The 21,654-nt window shown below is 47.5% G+C and overlaps 2 protein-coding genes across 7 annotated transcripts in view; both read left to right on the forward strand.

The window, feature by feature from the left end:
* The window catches only part of LOC148142996 (endogenous retrovirus group 3 member 1 Env polyprotein-like), a 512,937-nt gene that overhangs the window by 485,064 nt on the left and 6,219 nt on the right, over nucleotides 1–21,654 (forward strand). The window contains exon 1 of one of the 6 annotated variants that reach the window (XM_087973921.1): nucleotides 19,101–19,948. The exons of the other annotated variants lie outside the window; for them this stretch is intronic. The gene's annotated coding sequence lies outside the window, so the exon portion shown is untranslated. Of the gene's footprint in view, nucleotides 1–19,100; nucleotides 19,949–21,654 lie in introns of those variants that run through there. 6 annotated transcript variants of the gene reach the window in all.
* The window catches only part of LOC148143001 (uncharacterized), a 323,712-nt gene that overhangs the window by 165,219 nt on the left and 136,839 nt on the right, over nucleotides 1–21,654 (forward strand). The window lies entirely within an intron of this gene.

A 21,654-nucleotide genomic window follows, 5' to 3' on the forward strand; every position in this document is an offset into this window, starting at 1 on the left:
CAGCATGGACCGACGGGTTTGTACAACTCTATGGTTCTATTTCTGCATAGTCAGAATCAATTTCACAAGACTAGGAATGGGCCGTCCACAAATTACACCCTGTCCTCAACTGTGGACTAACTGGACATATTTGAATGCAAGTTTCAGAAAGATGTCTGCAGCTTTTCGAGAAAGTTGAACATGCTTTCATGATATTTCTGAATATATCATTTTAGCTATTCTCAATTTTAAAGATCAGTCATTTCTCGTGCAGCCGTGTCTACCAGGTAGAGTCATCAACATCCATTCTCTTTCTCTCTTCCTAGAAGGGTTTGACACAGCGATCGAAGAGGGTTTGAGGCATCCGCAAGGACAGGGAGTGGGTGGAAGAGAAGGAGAGAGAATGGACGGAGGGGCAGAGTGCAGGGGGTGAAAGAGATAATTGACAGGGGGACAGAGGGTGGGAGGATGAGAACACTGGGGGGAACAGAGGGTGATGGGAATGGAGAAGATTGTGGGGACCGATGGTGAGGGAAAGAGAAAGACTGGTGGGCAGAGGTGGGGAGGAAGAGAATGCAGGGCAGAGGGTGGGGGTTGAGAGAGAATGGACGGGGACAGGGGGTGGGGAGAGATTGGACAGGGGGGCAGAGGGTGGGGGGGGAGAGACTGCCCAAATCCCACCTTCCCCAGGACCGGTGTTGATATCTCACGAACTGGAACCCACTCCTCCCACTCTTCCCACAGCAGACTTGTGTCAATCATTTCTCAATATATACGTGGCGAAAGCAGTAGAATCATAATTCTGACAGGCCATTCGGCCCATCAAATTCACACTGACATTCCAAATAGCATCCCATCCAGACCCATCCACTGACCCTACAGCCCTGCAGTTCCTCATGGCTAACCCACTCTAATCTGCACACTTCAGAATGGCCAATCCACCCGAAACTGCAGATCTTTGGACTGTGGGAGGAAACCAGAGCACTTGCAGGTAACCTACACAGACACAAGGAGGAGGACGTGCCAAAGTCCACACAGACAGTTGCCCAAGGATGGAATCAAACATGATCCCCTGGCACTGTGAGGCAGTGGTACTAACCACTGAGCCACTGTGCCGTCCAGAGTTAGCTTCTAACTTTTCACGCAGCCTCAGCAGAGGCTCTCTCCTGACATTTGTGGACCACACCTGCTGTAACCTCCATTTCCCACATCTTCAGCCCTGAGCACATTGGTCCCGAATCCTGGCACCAGATAGACACCGATGTCATCTGGCCTCCTGCTAACAACTGCGGAGACCGGAGACAATCCCTGTCACTATTCTGTCCCTTACCACCACCTCCCCAATGTTGTTCATACTCCCAGCACCCAGCCAGTTCGCTCCTCCACTCCCTTGCAGCCTTCTCTCAGATCCCCTTTACCTGCCTGATCCACACTCACACTTCCTGACCCTGTCCACTGACTCAATCAGAAGGGTCTGTCCGGAGAGGAATGACCAACTCCTGGAATAAAATGACTGGTTATCTTTTTCATCAAAGGTCTGCAGCCTGGCTTTCAGCTCCATCTCTCTGAGCCAAATGTCCACCAGCATGTGTTTGCCCTGGATCACAGCATCCAGAGCCTCCCACCTTCTGCAAATCAAAAGACAAGTCCCACCCTACACTCTCCAATGTGTGTTGTGTAACTGCTTAATCATTTCTGGTGGCCGAGCAGAGGCTAAGTTCAACTTGGATTCCAAACTTGGGTATCAATAGCCATGAGGATGGCTTCAAATGGACCTTGGGTTGATGTCACACTACATGTGACTCCACTACACTATACAGTCTCTCTCTCTGTCTCACACACACACACACACACACACATGCATGTAAGTCAATAGGGTGAATTTGCGGAATTATATTTGCAAATACATTGTATTTTGCTCAAAAAGTGCACAATCTGCAGGCAGTCAATGCATGTAATAATTTTATAAATTCCTACTTTGGAAATAGAACCAGTCTGACTCAAGATTGGGATACTGACAGACTTGAACCTCACACCTTCCATGCATTGTCTGAGCTGTCACTTCTTTTTATAAAATAGAGTCATAGAGTCTTAGAAATGTACAGCATGGAAACAGACCCTTCGGTCCAATCCGTCTACACCGACCAGACATCCCAACCCAATCTAATCCCACTTGCCAGCACCCAGCCCATATCCCTCCAAACCCTTCCTATTCATATACCCATCCAAATGCCTCTTAAATGTTACAATTGTACCAGCCTCCACTACATCCTCTGGCAGCTCATTCCATACATGTACCACCCTCTGCGTGAAAAAGTTGCCCCTCAGGTCTCTTTTATATCTTTCCCCTCTCACCCAAAAGGAATGCCCTCTAGTTCTGGACTCCCCGATCCCAGGGGAAAGACTTTGTCTATTTATCGTATCCATGCCCCTCATAATTTTGTAAACCTCTATAAGGTCACCCCTCAGCCTCCGACGCTCCAGGGAAAACAGCCCCAGCCTGTTCAGCCTCTCCCTATAACTCAAATCCTCCAACCCTGGAAACATCCTTGTAAATCTTTTCTGAACCCTTTCAAGTTTCACAACATCTTATGGGCGGCACGGTGGCACAGTGGTTAGCACTGCTGCCTCACAGTGCCAGACACCCGGGTTCAATTCCCGTCTCAGGCGACTGACTGTGTGGAGTTTGCACGTTCTCCCTGTGTCTGCGTGGGTTTCCTCCGGGTGCTCTGGTTTCCTCCCACAGTCCAAAGATGTGCAGGTCAGGTGAATTGGCTATGCTAAATTGCCCGTAGTGTTAGGTAAGGGGTAAATGTAGGGGTATGGGTGGGTTGTGCTTCGGTGGGTCGGTTTGGATTTGTTGGGCCGAAGGGCCTGTTTCTACACTGTAATATAATCTGTAATCTTTCCGATAGGAAGGAGACCAGAATTGCATGCAATATTCCAACAGTGGCCTAACCAATGCCCTGAACAGCTGCAGCATGACCTCCCAATTCCTGTACTCAATACTCTGACCAATAAAGGAAAGCATACCAAACGCCTTCTTCACTATCCTATCTACCTTAAGTTATCTCGAGGATATGACTTAAAAGTTCTAGGATTTGCATATTAATGAACTGAAACCTGCAACCCATTCTAAAAGATGAAAGACTTAACAGCAATCTTGGTTTGTTCAATATATCATTTCAGTTGCATGACCCTGATCTTTTGCTATAAATTCTGTGTCTTATGATCCTGCTCCACAGCTACCTGATGAAGGAGCATCGCTCCGAAAGGTAGTGCTCCCAAATAAACCTGTTGGACTATATCCTGGTGTTATGTGATTTTTAACGTTGTTTCTCATGAACACAGCCACAACACTTCCTGCTGCTGCCAGGAAACATTACAATGCTGATGAAACGATGCAGTACCTGCAGAGATGAAAATCTTAACAGTTTCTAACGATACTTGCTACTGATTCACTGCTCCTTCTGATACACGACTTTGGTAACGTAGTGCTGGAAGCTGAGTGAGCAGCTTTAAAACAGAAACTGTTGGATTTTAAATCTTTCAATGTCTGAGTCCGAATTTAGGTAACCATTATTGCGACCCAACTTTGTTGCAGCTTCATGATCTCCCCAGCAAAAAAATTACAAAAAGTAGCTTTCCTTTTCTTCAACAGCTGAAGCTCAAAGCACACACACACACACACACACCCCTGACCTCCCCTGACACCCCAGTTGCTTTATTATTGGTAAGCACTGAGGTGTCCCTTTGTAACTGAATCCTTCATACAGTCTTAACCCGGAGGAAGTAATGCCTCACTCAACAATTTCAACCCATATACTGTATCCAAGTAAGTTTCTCCCCACTCATTTTCCGGGGGCAGGGGTGGGGACAGGGGTTTAAAGTCGACCATATTGCTGAGAGTCTGGAGTCATGTGTAGGCCAGACCGGGTAAAGGATGCATCTGGGATGACTGAGTGAATCCTTTCCCACAACAGCAGGTTCCTTCCCTAAAAAAATCATGAGTGAATCAGATGAGGATGTTTTCCCCCTGAAAATGGTTTCACCATTAGATTCTGAACTCCAGATTTCTGACCAAATTCCAATCTGCCATGGCGGGATTCAAAACCGGGAATTCCCAGAGCTGAGGTAGTAATCCAGTTGATAATACCACTCGGCCATTGCTCCTTCGATCCCAGTGATGGCACATGAACTCACTAATGCCTCTGGAAGTTGTCCACCCAACCAAATCCCTTCCTGCACTCAGGGCAGGAGAACAGCCTCTCCCAGTGTGGACCCACTGATATGTCTGCAGGGTAGATGAACTCATGAACCTCTTCCTTCAGTGACAGTAGGTGAACGGCCTCTCCCCAGTGCGGACGCAAGGATGTTTCAGCAGGCCAGGAGAATTGACGAATGTATTCCTGTACTTGGAGCAAGTGAATGGCTTCTCCCCAGTGTGAACATGCCAGTGCATCAGCTGGTTGCACAGCCAACTGAATCCCTTCCCACACACAGAGCAGGAGAATGGCCTCTCCCCTTTGTGAATGCTTCTATGAGTCTCCAGCACTTGACGGGGAAGGGAACCCTTTCCCACAGTCCCCACATTTCCACAGTTTCCCCATGGGGAGAGCTTTCCTTGTGTCGCTCTGGGTTTGAAATTACCAACAGAATGGGTACACAGTCTCTCTCCACCGTGAGGGGTGAGACTTTGATTCCCCAAACTGAGTAACTGGTTTCAAGCACTTTTCACAGTCAGTGCACTGAATCTCCCTCACTTGGGTGTCTCCGTATTCTTCCTGCCAAAGTGTCCAAAATCTCTTAAGCAGACAAAAGCAAACATTTCTTCTCAATTGGAATGGTTGCTGATATTCAAGTCCCAATGAATCAAGTGGCTCTGTCAGAAGTTGATGTATCATTTGCTTTCAGATTTCTTTCTACATGTCTTCCTGCAAAAATAAATTCACAAAATATGTGATCACAGTCAATATTGTTAAATGAACATAACATAGGTGACAATTCCTGTAGTTTGCCAGATGCCTGATCACATATTATCCAGGACACAGAAACCAGAAAACCCTCATGCAGCCAGATAGCCTTAAGTGTGTATGGAGGAAATCTTCATTTCGGTGACAATAACCTGGAACAAGCTGCCGACAAAGACACTGGAAATGGAACTGAATCAAGGACAATGAAAATGAAATGTCAAGGCTACTTGAGAAAAACAAACCAGTAAAGTTGCTGAATGACTTTCTGCTGTCCTATTCAATAAAAAAGATGACAAGAAATACAGAATATAACTTCAGTGCTAGATTAGAATGTGAAAAATAATGGCCACAAGGCTTTTATAACAGCGAATAATATCAGATATACACCATATGAAGCAACATATGTCTACATTTTATATCAACGTGCCAATCCCTTAGATTCTGCTTCATCCCATGAGTAACTACCCTTTTAATTCTGAACATGAGGAAAGAAGTGATCTTTTTCCACAATGCAAATTGTAGATAAATAAACGTATCAAACTGAGGGGAAAAAAATTAATATACCGTTAAGAAGGACAGAGAGCATCTGACACCTGTGCAGAGTCTGCTCCTTCCCTGGATTCACTTCAGTTGCTACAAGTGATTAGTGTTTCCTCCCTCTCTCTCTCCCTCCCAGGATGAGGAATAGAAAGGGCGAAGATATTGCTTTGCTCCCACGATTTCTCCATGATGTGGGAATCCTTGTCTCTCTCCAGCTTTAACAATCGGTTGAAAGACCACTCATGTGTGGAACGTGTTCCATCTATTGCTGCTGCGAATGGGGTGTTGCTATTTCAGGCTGTGTACCCGCTTAAAGCTCTTCCCACGGTCAGTTCATTGGAACATGCTCACTCAGGTATGCATACCTCAGTCTCACTGATGTTTGAAACCTTGTGAAGCAGACAGGACAGGAGAGAAATAAAAAAATTCTACTAGATTCATAGGCCGATGATATTCCCGTGCCAATGAATTGATTGTCTCTATCAGATCTTGTTTTGAGATTTCTGGCTGTAAATCCTCCCTTTCTCATATCCTGTAAAAGGAGATTACAGAAGACATTGCTGTCTACACAGTATAGAAATTCAAAACAGACAATTCTGGTTTCTGTGGAACATTCTTTCTTTTCTCCTTCCCTCAAAAATGTGAATCGCAATGCTACAGTTTCCCTCCATTCTTACTCTACTGTGGCTATTATCACCCTCACTCCCGTTCTCCTAAAAATGCTGAAAAATGTTGACTGACAGATCCTGTGGAACCCTAGGTCTGAATATCATACATAAGTTGAAGCATTTTATCCATATCTCCCCTGTCAAGGTCCCACAGGATGTTTATAAGCCCTTTGGCCAAAATAATCCATTCACCCCATTGAATCTGCTCCACCATTTATTAAGAGAAAATGAGGTCTGCAGATGCTGGAGATCAGAGATGGAAATGTGTTGCTGGAGAAGCGCAGCAGGTCAGGCAGCATCAAGGGAACAGGAGAATCGACGTTTCGGGCATTAGCCCTTCTTCAGGAATGAGGAAAGTTTGTCCAGCAGGCTAAGATAAAAGATAGGGAGGAGGGACTTGGGGGAGGGGCGTCGGAAATGTGATAGGTGGAAAAAGGTCAAGGTGAGGGTGATAGGACAGATTGGGGTGGGGGCGGAGAGGTCGGGAAGAAGATTGCAGGTTAGGGAGGCGGTGCTGAATTTGATGGATTTGACTGAGACAGGCTGGGGGGAGGGGAAATGAGGAAACTGGTGAAATCCGAGTTCATCCCTTGTGGTTGGAGGGTTCCTAGCCGGAAGATGAGGCGTTCTTCCTCCAACCGTCGTTTCGCTGTGGTCTGACGATGGAGGAGTCCAAAGACCTACATATCCTTGGTGGAGTGGGAGGGGGAATTGAAATGTTGAGCTACAGGGTGGTTGGGTTGGTTGGACCGGGTGTCCCAGAGGTGTTCTCTGAAACGCTCCGCAAGTAGGCGGCCTGTCTCCCCAATATAGAGGAGGCCACATCGGGTACAGAGGATGCAATAGATGATATGTGTGGAGGTACAGGTGAATCTGTGGCGGATATGGAAGTTTCCTTTGGGGCCTTGGAGGGAGGTGAGAGGGGAGGTGTGGGCGCAAGTCTTGCACCTCCTGCGGTTGCAGGGGAAGGTGCCGGGAGTGGGGGTTGGGTTGGTGGGGGGTGTGGATCTGACGAGGGAGTCACGGAGGGAGTGGTCTTTACGGAATGCTGATAGGGGAGGGGAGGGAAATATATCCTTGGTGGTGGGGTCCGTTTGGAGGTGGCGGAAATGACGGCGGATGATGCGCTGTACATGGAGGTTAGTGGGGTGGTAGGTGAGGACCAATGGGGTTCTGTCCTGGTGGCGGTTGGAGGGGCGGGGTTCAAGGGCAGAGGATCGGGAAGTGGAAGAGATGCGGTGTTTTTGTGACATTAGTATCCAGTTTCGATTGTTGGTCCAATGGTGCCGCTGTTGCTTGGTGACGGTGAGGCTCCCCCGGCCCCGCCCATCCCCCCGTGCAGATGTCACGCGGGGGCGAAGGCGGTTGGGAGGAGAAGTCGCTCGAGCGGGGAAGCGGCGGGAGGGCGGCCGTTAGGAAAATGGCGCCGGGCGGCCCGGGGCAGACACCTGTCACTAACCTTGTACTTGTGCTTTTTACCGTCACTGATTTTTTCACCCTTGCAGACTAATCTAATTTATAGATTAAGGTGTAGGTTATGGTGGATTGGTCATGCTAAATTCCCCATAGTGCCCCGGGATGGGCAGGTTGTGGTGGATGAGCCATGGGAAATACAGGGTAAAAACAAGGACTGCAGATGCTGGAAACCAGATTCTTGATTAGAGTGGTGCTGGAAAAGCACAGCAGTACAGGCAGCATCCAAGGAGCAGGAAAATGGACGTTTCAGGCAAATGCCCTTCATCAGGAATAGAGGCAGAGTGTCTGCAGGGTGGAAAGACAATTGAGGTGAGGGTGAGGGTGAGGGTGGGGAGAAAGTAGCATACAGTACAAGGTGAATGGGGGTGGGGATGAAGGGGATAGGTCAGGGAGGAGGGTGGGGGGAAGGTAGCAAAGAGTATGATGGGTGAATGGGGGTGGGGATGAAGGTGATAGGTCAGAGAGAAGGGTGGAGTGGATAGGTGGAAAGGAAGATAGGCAGGTAGGACAAGTCATGGGGACAGTGCTGAGCTGGAAGTTTGAAGCTGGGGTGAGGTGGGGGAAGGGGAAATACAGAGTGAGGGGATGGATATGGGTGGGACACTCTTCAGAGGGCCAGTGTGGAATAGATAGGCCAAATGGCCTGTTTCCACATTGTTGGAATTGTATTGACTCTCCCCAAAAAGGAGCATTTTATCGGCATCTATCTTATCAAGCCCTTTTCAGAATTCTATTGGTTTCAATAAGATCACCTCCAGTTCATAGAGGTATACAGCACAGAAACAGACCCTTCGGTCCAACATGTCCATGCCGACCAGGATTCCCAAACTAAACCAGTCCCACTTGCCTGCATTTGGCCCATATTCCTCTAAACGTTTCTATTAATGTACCCATCTGAATGTCGTTTAAACGTTGTAACTGTACCTGCATCTACCACTTCCTCAGCAAGTTCATTCCACACACAAACCACCCTCTGTCAAAACAGTGCCCCTCTGGTTCCTTTTAAATCTCTCTCCTCTCACCTTGAAAGAATATGCCCCCTAGTTTTGAGCTCCCCTGCATGAAGGGAGAGCCCTTTGCTATTCACCGAACTTCACTCCTCATGATTTTATAAATCTCGATGAGGTCACCCCTCAACCTCCTTGTGCTTAGTGAAAGATGTCCCGGCCTCTCCTTATAACTCAAACCTTCCAGTCCTGGCAATGTCCTAGTAAATCTTTACCGAACCCACTCTAATAGTCTTCTTCGTATTACAGGGCCACCCGAACTGTATCCAGTACTCTAAACCACCCTGTCTACCAGTGATACAACTTTCAAAGAACTACGTACCTAAACCCCACCTCCCCATATCTCGGGTTTGGAGAGATACGGGCCGGGTGCTGGCAGGTGGGACTAGATTGGGTTGGGATATCTGGTCGGCGTGGATAGGTTGGACCGAAGGGTCTGTTTCCATGCTGTATATCTCTATGACTCTATGTCTCTCTCTTTTACAACATGACCCAGGGTCCTACAATTAACTGTACACATCCTGCCCTTTCTTGTTTTAGTAAAACGTAAAGCACACATACTCCCACACTCTCACAGACTTATACTCCAACACACTTTCACTTTACCAAGCATGCACACACTCTTACATGCACACTCACGCACAAACTCACATGCACACAATCACAGCAATCTAGGTTTGTTCAATATATCCTATCAGTTGCATGACACGGTGATCTTTTGCTATAAAATGTAATGTCTTTGATCCTGCTTCACAGCTATCCAATGAAGGAGCAGCACTCCAAAAGCTGGTGCTTTCAAATAAATCTGGTGTTTTGTGAGTTTTTAAATTTTATCCACCCCAGTCCAAAACTGGCACCTCCACATCTAGTGAACACAGCCCAAACGTCCCAGTGCTGCCAGGAAACTTTACAATGCTGATGAAATGACGCAATGCCTGCACTCGTGAAAAATTTACGATTTCTAACGATACTAGCTACTCATTCACTGCTCGATCTGAAACACAACATTGGAAACTCAGTAAGTTCAGGTAACCTTTATTGCGATCCAGCTTTGTTACAGCTTCAGATCCCCCCAGCAGAAAGGCAGAGAAAAAGTAGCTACTTTTCAAACAGCTCAAGACCGAAGTGCGCACACATTCCCTCACAACCACACTTTCCTTACTATTGGTCACCACCAAGTTGTCCCTTTGTAATTGGATCCTTGGTACAGCCTTAACCTGTGGGAAGTATTGCCTCACTCAGTAATTTCAACCCGTATCCTGTATTCCAAGTAAATTGGATGGGCAGTGTCGAGTCAACCACACTACTGTGGGTCTGGAGTCACGTGTAGGCCAGCCTGGGTAAAGAATGCAGCTGAGTGAATCCTTTCCCACAACGGCAGTTTCCTCCCCTAAAAAGGATGTGAGTGAATCGGATGGGGGTTTTCTCCACCCACCCCCACCCCAACAAAAAATGGTTTCATCGTTAGATTCTGAACTCCAGTTTCTGACCAAATTCCAATTCCGCCATCTACCGCGGTCGGATTCGAACCCAGCAGCCCCAAAACTGGGTTGACAGTCCAGTCGATAAATGTCACTCGGCCGTCGCCGCTTCAGTGCGTCCACAGTTGGGAGGAGCAGGTGAACGGCCTCTCCCTGGTGTGGAGACACTGGTGGGTCAGCAGCTTAAATCGAGCAGGTGAACCCCGTCCTGCACTCGGGGCCCCTGAAGGGCCTCTTCCCCCTAGTGGAGTCGCTAGTGCCTCTGCAGGTGGCTCACCTGACAACCCCTCCCCACACTCTGAGCAGCTGAAAGGCCTCTCCCCCGTGTGGATCCGCCGATGGGTCAGCAGGGTGGAGACCTGGGTAAAGGTCTTCCCGCACTCGGGGCAGCTGAAGGGCCTCTCCCCCATGTGGATCCTCCGGTGCCTCAGCAGGGCAGAGGCCTGGGTAAAGGCCTTCTTGCACTGGGGGCAGCTGAATGGCCTCTCCCCCGTGTGGACTCGCCGGTGCGTCAGTAGGTTGGAGGAATTGCTAAAGGCCTTCCCGCACTCTGTGCAGGGGAACGGCCTCTCCCCCAAGTGGATCCGCCCGTGCCTCAGCAGGGTGGAGGCCTGGGTAAAGGCCTTCCTGCACTGGGGGCAGCTGAACGGCCTCTCCCCCATGTGGACCTGCAGGTGGGTCAGTAGGTTGGAGGAATTACTGAAGGCCTTCCCACACTCTGAGCAGCTGAAGGGCCTCTCCCCCGTGTGGACCCGCCGGTGGGTCAGCAGGGCTGAGGAATCACGAAAAGCCTTCCCACACACGGGGCAGCTGAAGGGCCTCTCCCCTGTGTGGATCCGTCGGTGGGTCAGCAGGGCTGAGGAATCACGAAAAGCCTTCCTGCACAGAGGGCAGATGAAGGGCCTCTCCCCTGTGTGGATCCGCCGGTGGGTCAGCAGGGCGGAGGAATCACGAAAAGCCTTCCCGCAATCGGGGCAGCTGAAGGGCCTCTCACCCGTGTGGACTCGCTGGTGGGTCAGCAGGTTGGAGGAATCGCTGAAGCCTTTTCCGCAGACATAGCAGAAGAACGGCTTCTCCCCAGTGTGGCTGCGCCGATGAGTCTCCAGGACAGACGGGACATGGAAACCTTTCCCACAGTTGCCACACTTCCACGGTTTCTCTACGAGGCAGGATTCCTCGGGCTTCTCCATGGCCAACGCTTCAGCCACACACAAACGCGTGTGGAGCCGCTCCCCACCGTGAATTTCTTTTTCCAGGCTGTATAACTGCTTCAGGCTCCACACTCAGTGCACTGCAACAGTAGGGTCTCTCATCCAGTCCCACTAATGCTGAAGACGTACTCAAACCGGAACCAAAAAGCTTTGCTCCTTCTCACAGAATCATAGTTGGAAAATTGTTGTCGTCCCGATGGAGTGAGTGACTGTCAGACATTGATGTCAAAGTGAGGACTGCAGACAATGGAGAGCCCTTCATCTGTTGATTTTGAAACTTCTGTCTTCAGATCGTCCAATACTCTGTTAAAAAGAGATTACAAAAGTCATCATTGTCAGTGCAGGGTAGAAATTCAGAACAAGGAATTCTACTTTCTGTGGAATATTCTTTTCTTTTGTTATTCCACAAAATTGAAAGCACCATCCCACTCTCTCTCTCCCCGTCTGTTCTCACTCTGCTCGAACTAATTCCCCTGAAGATGCTGATTCAGGATCTTACAGGGGCAGAAAAGCAAAAATGTCAAGACTAATGTCAAGATAAATCCACCTGAAAGTGAATATCTTTCACAACACTGGGATACTGCTGAGAGCGAGCAGGTCTGCCCCTCAGGTCCCTATTAAATCATTCCCCTCTCAGCTCAAATATATGCCCTCTAGTTCTAGACTCCCAAACCCAGGGGAAAAGACCTTGGATATTCACCCAATCCATGCCCCTTATGAACATCCATCAGACAATAAACAATAGGTGCAGGAGTAGGCCATTCTGCCCTTCGAGCCAGCACCATTATGGCTGATCATCCGCAATCAGTATCCTGTTCCTGCCTTATCCCCATAACCTTGGATTCCACTATCCTTAAGAGCTCTATCCAACTCTTTCTTGAAAGTATCCAGAGACTTGGCCTCCACAGCCTTCTGGGGCAGAGCATTCCATACACCCACCACTCTCTGGGTGAAGAAGTTTCTCTTCAACTCCGTTCTAAGTGGCCTACCTCTTGTTTTTAAATTGTGTCCTCTGGTTCAGGACTCACCCATCAGTGGAAACATGCTTCCTGTCTCCAGAGTGTCCAATCCTTTAATAATCCTGTACATCTCAATCAGATCCCCTCTCAGCCTTCCAAACTCAAGTGTACACAAGCCCAGTTGCTCCAATCTTTCAGCATAAGATATTCCCGCCATTCTGGGAATTGACCTCGTGAACCTATGCTGCATTCCCTCAATAGCCGGAATGTCTTTCCTCAAATTTGGAGACCAAAACTGCGCACAATATTCCAGGTGCAGTCTCACCAGGGCCCTGTACAACTGCAGAAGGACCTCTTTGTTTCTATACTCAATTCCTCTTGTTATGAAGGCCAGCATGCTATTAGCTGACTTCACTGCCTGCTGTACCTGCATGCTTACTTTCATTGACTGATGTACAAGAACACCTAGATCTCCTTTACCTAACTTGACTCCATTTAGGTAGTAATCTGCCTTCCTGTTCTTGCCACCACAGTGGATAACCACACATTTATCCACATTAAACACCATCTGCCATGCATCCGTCCACCCACCTAGCCTATCCAGGTCACCCTGTATTCTCCTAACATCCTCCCCACATTTCACCCTGCCACCCAGCTTTGTGTCATCATCAAATTTGCTAATATTATTTTTAATATCTTCATCTATATCATTAATGTACATTGTAAAAAGCTGCAGTCCCAGCACTGATCCCTGCGGCACACCATTGGTCACTGCCTGCCATTATTCTTACTTTCATTATCACTATTCTTTGTTTCCTGTCAGCCAACCAATTTTCAATCCATGTCAGTATTTTGCCCTTAATACCATGTGCCCTAATCTTGCTCACTAACCTCCTATGTGGGACTTTGTCAAAGACTTTCTGAAAGTCCAGGTATACTACATCCACTGGATCTCCCTTTTCCGTCTTCAGAGTTTCATCCTCAAAAAATTCCAGAAGATTAGTCAAGCATGATTTCTCCTTCATAAATCCACGCCAACTCTGACCTATCCTGTCACTGCTATCCAGATGTGTTGTAATTTCATCCTTTATAATTGACTCCAGCATTTTACCCACCACTGAGGTCAGACTAACTGGTCTATAATTCTGTTTTCTCTCTCCCTCCCTTCTTAAAAAGTGGGACAACATTAGCCACCCTCCAATCTGCAGGAACTGATCCTGAATTTATAGAACATTGGAAAATGATCACCAATGCATCCACGATTTCTCCCAGTCTACCTGCATGTTGAAATCCCCCATAACAACTGTACTAATATCTTTGCGACAGGCCAATTTCAGCCCCTTATTCAACTTACACACTACATCCAGGGTACTGTTTGGGAGCCTGTAGATAACTCCCATTAGGATCTTTCTACCCTTAGAATTTCTCAGTTCTTGCCATACTGACTCTACATCCCCTGATTCTAGGTCCCCCCGTGCAAGGGACTGAATATCATTCCTTACCAACAGGGCTACCCCACCCCTCTGCCAGTTAGTCTGTTCTTATGATAGCACGTATACCCTTGAATATTCATTTCCCAGGCTCTGTCCACTTGAAGCCTTTTCTCAGTTATCCCCACATCATCGTAACTGCCAATTTCCAAATGAGCCTCAAGCTCATCCACTTTATTTCTAATGCTTCGTGCATTCATATTTAATATTTTTAATTTGTTACTCCCCTCATCCTTCCTATCAATCCCTATTGCACTTGACCTTACGGCATGATCCTTTTCTTTTGAGTTTTCTGCTCCATTGATTCCATTGTCTTTCTTGACTTCTCTTGTTCTAACTTTCTTCTTAAACTTCCAGTTTGTCCCCTCTACGCCCCCTCTACGCACCCCGCCCCCCTGCTATTTAATTTAAACGCAGCTGTGTTGCAGTGGCAAACCTACCTGCCAGAATGCTGGTCCCCCACCTATTAAGGTGCAACCCGTCCCTCTTGTATAATTTATCCTTACCGCTAAACATCAGCCTCTCATGCTCCAGGGAAAATATCCCTGGCCTATTCAGCCTCTCCCTGTAGCTCAAACCCTCCAACCCAGGCCACAGCCTTGTAAATCTTTTCCAACTCCTGTCAAAGTTTCACAACATCTTCCCTCTAGCAGAGAGACCAGAACTGAATGCAGTATTCCAAAAGTGATCTCACCAATGTCCTGTACAGCTGCAACATGACCTCCCAACCCCATACTCAATGCTCTGACTAATAAAGAAAAGCATCCCAAACACTTTCTTCACTATCACTCTCAAGGAACTATGAACCTGCACTCCAAGGTCTCTTCGTTCTACAACTTAACATTTGTATAAGTACATGAATAGGAAAGGTTCTGAGGGATATGGCCCAATCTAGGTGGGACTAGCTTAGTTTCTGAATATAGTCAGCATGGACTAGTTGAACTGAAGGGTCTGTTTCTGTGCTGTCTGACTGACTATTCTGGACTGGTCTTGAAACCATTTTCTTGCCTTCCCCCACAAACATCCACTTCTTCGTTGTTCCAAAATCAGATGAGTTCAGCCTTGAATATATTCAATGACCCTCTAACTGCAGGGAGACATTCCCACTTCTGAACTCAATTCCTCTTGCTAATATACCACTTGCCTTGCTGATTGCTTGCTGCACCTGTCTGACAACTGGCAGTGACTGGTGTAGGAGGACGCTGAGGCCCCTTTGCACATCCACACATCATTCCTGATGAAGGGCTGGTGCCTGAAACATCAACTCTCCTGCTCCTCGGATGCTGTCTGACCTGCTGTGCTTTTCCAGCACCACACTTTTCGACTCTGATCTCCAGCATTGGAAATTCACCTCCTTTCTGCTTTTTTTTTCCACAGCAAAGGCTGTAACTTTACATTGTGGCACTCCATTTGCCATGTGTTTGCCAACTGTGGTCTTCTCTACATCATGGAGACTGAGCATAAACTTGGGGAATGGTTCACCGAGCATCGCAGCTGGGTCCACAGAAGCTGACTGGACCTCCCAGTCTCCACTCATTTTAATTCCCCTTCCCAATATGACCATCTTTGGCCTCTTCCATTGCCACAACAAAGCAAACTGCAAATTGGAGGAACAACACCTCATCTTGTGCCTGGGCAGCCTGCATCCCTGAGGATCAACATTGAGTTCTCCAATTTCAAATCACCTCCCTTCACCACTCTGGAAAAAGGTGGTGAGAAAAGAGAGTACCGTGCTCAGAGATGTTGGACAGGGGAAGAGCATTGTAGTCTGGGGTGAAGCTCAATTTTCATTCAGAGAGAGAGAGGGGAGCAAAAGCAGCTTCAGAAGCTCATGGTCCAACTTCTGCATTTAGACAATGGGGGGGGCTCTGATAGGCAGGAGGACAATTCCAACTCTGGACTACTCCCGTGGGTTAAACTTGTATGTCTGATGATCTTGCTCTATGGGTTATTGACTGTGTACATTATGCAACTCACGGTGGTGCCCGTTCGGTCACCCTCTTTCTCCTGACGGCTTGGTGGCATCCCCGCCTCCAACAACGAGCTCAAAGGGTTAGCGGCCGGTGTCTTATTTGTCAGGAACATAACCCCGGAAAAGGCTTGCCTTGCACTCCGGGTAGAACTCCCTTGCCGGAGGGTCCCTTTGAGACACTTCAACTGGACTTCATTGAGTTGCAGAAATGTCAGTGCTACAAATATGTTTAGCTTATTGTTGATGTTTTTTCTAAGTGGATTGAAGCCTACCCTTCCCCTAACACTGCTGCTGAGACTGTGAAGATTTTGCTGAAGGAAATTATTCCCTGCTCCAGTATACCTGCGTGCATGAGCTTGGACAATGGATCGCACTTTGTTGGTAATAGTAATGAAGAACTCTTGATAAAGTGCAGATTTGAGACGGCCCAAGGAATTCCTTATGAACTCAACTTGCAAGCCTCTCTTGGTTCATCCCGGAGACCGTACCTTTGGTAGTCTGGAATTTCACAAAAACTCTTGCAGACAGTTTTAGTTTAATTTTAATCATCCCTTTAATTTACTAATAGCATCACTGTTACAACATAACACTGATACCTATAAGCCAGGCTAACTGGATTCTAATAACACAGGAGAGTAGGACATTGTTCTTCCTTCAAGAGCCCTGGCAGGCTACTCTGTTGTACTATCACAAACAGACTACCTTTATAGCTGAAAACGTGTTGCTGGAAAAGCGCAGCAGGTCAGGCAGCATCCAAGGAGCAGGAGAATCGACGTTTCGGGCATGAGCTCCTGCTCCTTGAATGCTGCCTGACCTCCTGCGCTTTTCCAGCAACTCATTTTCAGCTTGATCTCCAGTTCTCACTTTCTCCTAGAAGACTACCTTTATACACAAGTTTACAAAGGCTATACTGTCACAAACACAAAAAGTTAACAAAAGCACTGCATGTTCTGAACTAGACAGATAATAGTGAAGGACAATAATTCAAGGGAGAAGTCAATTTGGAGCGAGTTTCATTTTGAGGTCAGAATCAAACATTGTTATTAATTTCACAAAGGAACAGCCATGAATGTTATCACTTGGTGTCCTGTTTATACAGATTCACTGATGTTCAGGCAAACGTTCTTAATTGTCTTACTCTCCCTGCCTATTTTCTATTGTGCAGCAAATGTGTTGTATAATTCAAAATTAAACATTTTAGTCAAAATGTTTAAGGATAAGTTTTCCAATACTGTATGAGCCCTCCTGCCACCTGTTTGCTGATGTCTTTTAACTCTACTGCAGGGTCGTATGAGAATTGCTTTAATGGAACCAGCTATGGGTGTGCATGTTCCACATAACATCTCTTACCTATTTGAGACTTGTCTCACCCACTCCTGTAAGACAAAGGGGCCATATACCTCCTGCCCGTATAGACAAACAGCTTGCGTTCCACTGGCTGGGATACAGCAGGCCTTATGTGGCATAAGTAACTATACCCATCTCCATGTACGGAATCCTTCCCTTGTGCATTTATGGGTCCTGTTTCTTGTCAGAATCTCATACTGTCACCAAGACCATTTGCAAGAGAGTTAAGGGAGAGCCTAATGGGAACAGAATTCTGAGGACCACTATCTACCAGATGCACAGCATAGAAACAGGCCCTTCAGTCCAACTCATCTATGCTGATCAGATATCCTAAATCAATCTGGTCCCATTTACCAGCACTTGGCCCATATCCCTGTAAACCCTTCCTATTTGTGAAGGGCACTGCTTGTCATTGGCCACTCAGGTGTTTCATTTCTTCCTGGTGGTGGAAATTAAATAAAGATTCATACACCTTGTGTCTCTCACTGTATCTCACACCTGCACACACACAACATGGGTTCTGGGGAAAAAATAAGCACTACCGCAGTTAGGCAGTAGCATGGGGGTTAAAAGGAAAAATTTTTTTAAAAAAAATACACAGGAGTGACAGACATCCTGTTCATTCTGAGAGCTGCCAATTTAAAAAAAATGAACTATTCCTATTCATTTACACATCCAGATGCCTTTTAAATGTTGTGATTGTACCAGCCTCCACCACTTCCTCTGGCAGCTCATTCCTTACATGCACTACCCTCAACATAGGCATTGCCCCAAAGGTCTCTTTTAAATCTTCCCCACACCCTCACCCTAAACCTATTATCCTGTAGTTCTGGACTCCCCCATCCCAGGGAAAACATCTTGTCTATTTATCCTATCCATGCCCCTCATGACTTTATAGAAATCTGTAGGGTCACCCTTCAGCCTCTGGCGCTCGAAGGAAAAACAGCCCAACCCTGTTCAGCTCAAACCCTGACAACATTCTTGTCAATCTTTTCTGAATCCTTTCAGGTTTCACAACATCCTTCCTCTAGCAGAGAGACCAGAACTGCACACAACATTCCAAAAGTGGCCTAACCTGGTGCAGCTACAACATAACTTCCCAACTCATCTACTCAATTAAAGGATTGAACAAGTTTTCAAAACCCACAGAAGAAACTGGAGGAACTTTTGCGGGTCAGCTTGGACATCAGGGCGGGGGGATGGGAATGAGTGAAGGAAGCTGAATGTGCTGGAGCCAAGGTGGAGGAAGAACAGAGGGTGCAAAACCGGCTTGAAGCTGCAATGAGGAATATTGCATGTGCTGTACTTGTTACTGGTGGGAATCGGGTGCATTTTAAACATCAAAACAGAAAAAATGTCCACCCCTCCCCCTTTCCAATCTCCATTCTTCCGTCCCTCTTCACTGGAGTAATTAAGAAACCTACCTGAGTTTGCGGAGACTGCTCCCTCCCTGAATTCACTCCAGTTCTAACAAGGGAACAGACTTCCCCGCCTCCCGTCTCTCCGGCCCTCCCAGGTTGAGGAGTTGCCCAGAGGGAGGGAGTGTCACTCAAACTGACAGGGCCACTTCTGTCTTGTGACGTCATTAAAGGGGCGGGGAAAGGTGACGGTAAAGGGGCGGGGCGAGGTGGACAGCGGGCCACCTCACTGCACCTGCGGGGCCCTGCAGCAGAAGGGGAGGAGAACCCCTTCCCTTCAGGGAATCCCCACAGTGTGGAAGCAGGCTACTCTGACCCACGAGTCCACACTGACCCTCCCAAGGGTAACCCACCCATACCCATTCCCCCACCGCTCTACATTTAACCCTGAGTAATACACCGAACCTGCACATCCCTGGATATTATGCGGAATTTGGCATAACCAATCCACCCTAACCTGCACATACCTGGGCACTATGGGTAGTTTAGCAGGGTCAACCCACCCTAATCTGGACAAAGTTAAAAACCACACAACACCAGGTTTTGTCCAACAGGTTTCTTTGGAACCAGCAGCAATTGTGAGAGGTAATTTCGGTTTAAACTTTAAGATGTGCCTGGACCACGGACTGGTCTATAATAAAAGACAAAACTTTTGTTTCTTTTCTAGAACATTTTATATACTCAAAAGTAGAATAGTTTAAATTGTGCAGAATGCTGACAATTTGTGAGCAGAGTAAAAACAAACAGGCTAGTTTAAATTGTGCAGAATGCTGACAATTTGTGAGCAGAGTAAAAACAAACAGGCCCTTGATTGATGAAACCATTGACACAGGAGGGAAGGATGAGTCCTTGACTGATAAGACTCCAGGATGGGGGAACGACTTGAGAGACATCTGTTTCAGATTAAAGCCTTTGACTGATAAGACTACAGGGTGAGAAAAACAACAAACTTTGGAGACTCTGGAGCCTTTTGTTGCAGACTTTGTGATAAAAATAATGATGTTTTTAAGAATGTGAACCTCATGGCTTGTTGGAGCCAAGGAGAGGAGGGACTTGTGCTGTATATAATGGGAGACTTTGTAAGCCTCAGCGCGCCTTTTCTTCAAGGGTGCCCGACTCTGCAGACTTGACTTGTTAATAAAACTTTGTTTTCCTGAATTTGTCTAGAGCGATTATTGAGAAGCGATTTTCGTTTCTAACAACTTGGGGGCTCGTCATCCGGGATCAACACTCCGGCCGCAAGGGGAGTTGAGGAAGGATATCGGAGAAGGTGCACCCTGCCGAGTTCGGCAGTCCCTGATTCCTTGCTTGTCGCCCCACTCGGCTTGAGCGAGTGATATCCGGGAGGCTCAGGAAAACAAAGGAGGGGTGTACCCGAGGCAGTGGGGACGGTTAACGATCGAGTAATTTCGGTGCACCGAACCCAGGTAAGAAAAAACTTGCGGGGACCGTGTTTCCGGAGGACTGGGTACCTACGGGGTGCCTGTGGATTTTTTTTTTCTACAGAGACGTGGGACTCAGGAATCTAGAGACCGGGGCTCGCCTGTGAGGGATTTTGCAGAGACCGTGTTTGAGGAGGAACGTGTACCTACGGGGTGCCTGTGATTTGTGTCACAGAGACGTAGGACACAGGAATCCAAAGACCGGGGGTGCCTGCAAAGGAACCTGGGCGATCACGGGACTGAAGGTCCGGGAATTGGCTACATTGTGATAGATTATCACGGGAAAAATACGAAGTCCTCGGAAATGGGAAATAAGGGATCTAAGGCGATTAAGGGAAAGGTAGGCTTAAACAGGGACAATGACACATACCCCGGGGTACCTGACGATAGTCCGTTAGGGAGAATGCTAAATAATTGGGATCAGGGTGGAAGAAAGGGAAAATCTAAAAGGAAGATGGTAAAATACTGTCAAAAGTGGTCCCAGAAACCTATTCAGGGCGACTCAGTGTGGTGGCCTAGATTCGGTACTGACGAAGACTGGGTCCGGCAAGCCCTCATTTTATATGTCAATTCAAAACCTGATGTTAATCTGGAAGAAAGTGATTATGCCCTTTGTTGGCTGCCGGTTACGATATCTTGCCAAATGCAGGTGACTAATAAAAATTCGAAAGGGCAGAAAGAATGGGACCCTTTAGATCACTTACCGCCGCCCTACGTGACCCCGTCTGCCCCACAGAATGTTCCTTCGGGTGACGACGATTCAGGGGAAGGGGAAGAAAATGGGGAAGAATCACAAACTACCTCAGGGGTACAGACCAGATCTCAAGCTGAAAAGGGTCACAGACAAAACCCTGTCTCGATTGCAAGAATGAATCCACTCCGGGAAGTGCCCATGGGGGGCGAGGAGGGAAGGACGGGATATGTGAACGTTCCCTTAACGAGTACTGAAGTACGGAATTTCAGGAGGGAGATGAAGGGTCTACTAGAGGACCCCATGGGACTTGCTGAACAATTGGATCAGTTCCTGGGTCCGAATACTTACACGTGGGAAGAGATGTGTTCCATCATGAAAACATTGTTCTCTAGCCAGGAGCGTCAGATGATACGACAAGCTGCGCTCTTGGTCTGGGAGAGAGAGGGGGGAGAAGGAGGGGAACAGAAGTTTCCCCTCACCGACCCTGAGTGGGATAAGAACACGGAGGGAGGACGGCGCAACATGAGAGACATGCGGGAATATTGGATAAAAGGAATAAGACACGCAGCCCCGAAGGGGCACAATTTTACCAAGGCCTTTGGTAATCATCAAAACCCGGAGGAAACCCCTACGGACTTCCTAGACAGGATTAGGAAGAATTTGCAGCAGTTTGCTGGGGTGGACCCTGAGACGGACGTGGGGCAACAACTCATATGGGTAGAGTTTGTATCAAAAGCCTGGCCGGACATACGAAAGAAATTAGAGAAAATGGATGATTGGGATAGTAAATCTTTAAGTGAACTACTACGGGAGGCGCAAAAGGTGTTTGTGAGAAGGGACGATGAGAAGCAAAGGAAGGCGACAAAGATAATGATGCAAACGGTGCAACAAATGACAGCTGGAAGAAAGGAAAAGGGAGAGCCGTGGCAGAAACAGGAAAGGGGAGAGTCGTGGCAGGAGCAGAGGAAAAGAGAACCATGGCCGGAACAAAGGAAGG

Source organism: Chiloscyllium plagiosum, unplaced genomic scaffold (assembly GCF_037043375.1).
Source record: "Chiloscyllium plagiosum isolate Xiang-an unplaced genomic scaffold, Cpla_swu_hap1 HiC_scaffold_27, whole genome shotgun sequence".
Classification (NCBI taxonomy): Eukaryota; Metazoa; Chordata; class Chondrichthyes; order Orectolobiformes; family Hemiscylliidae; genus Chiloscyllium; species Chiloscyllium plagiosum.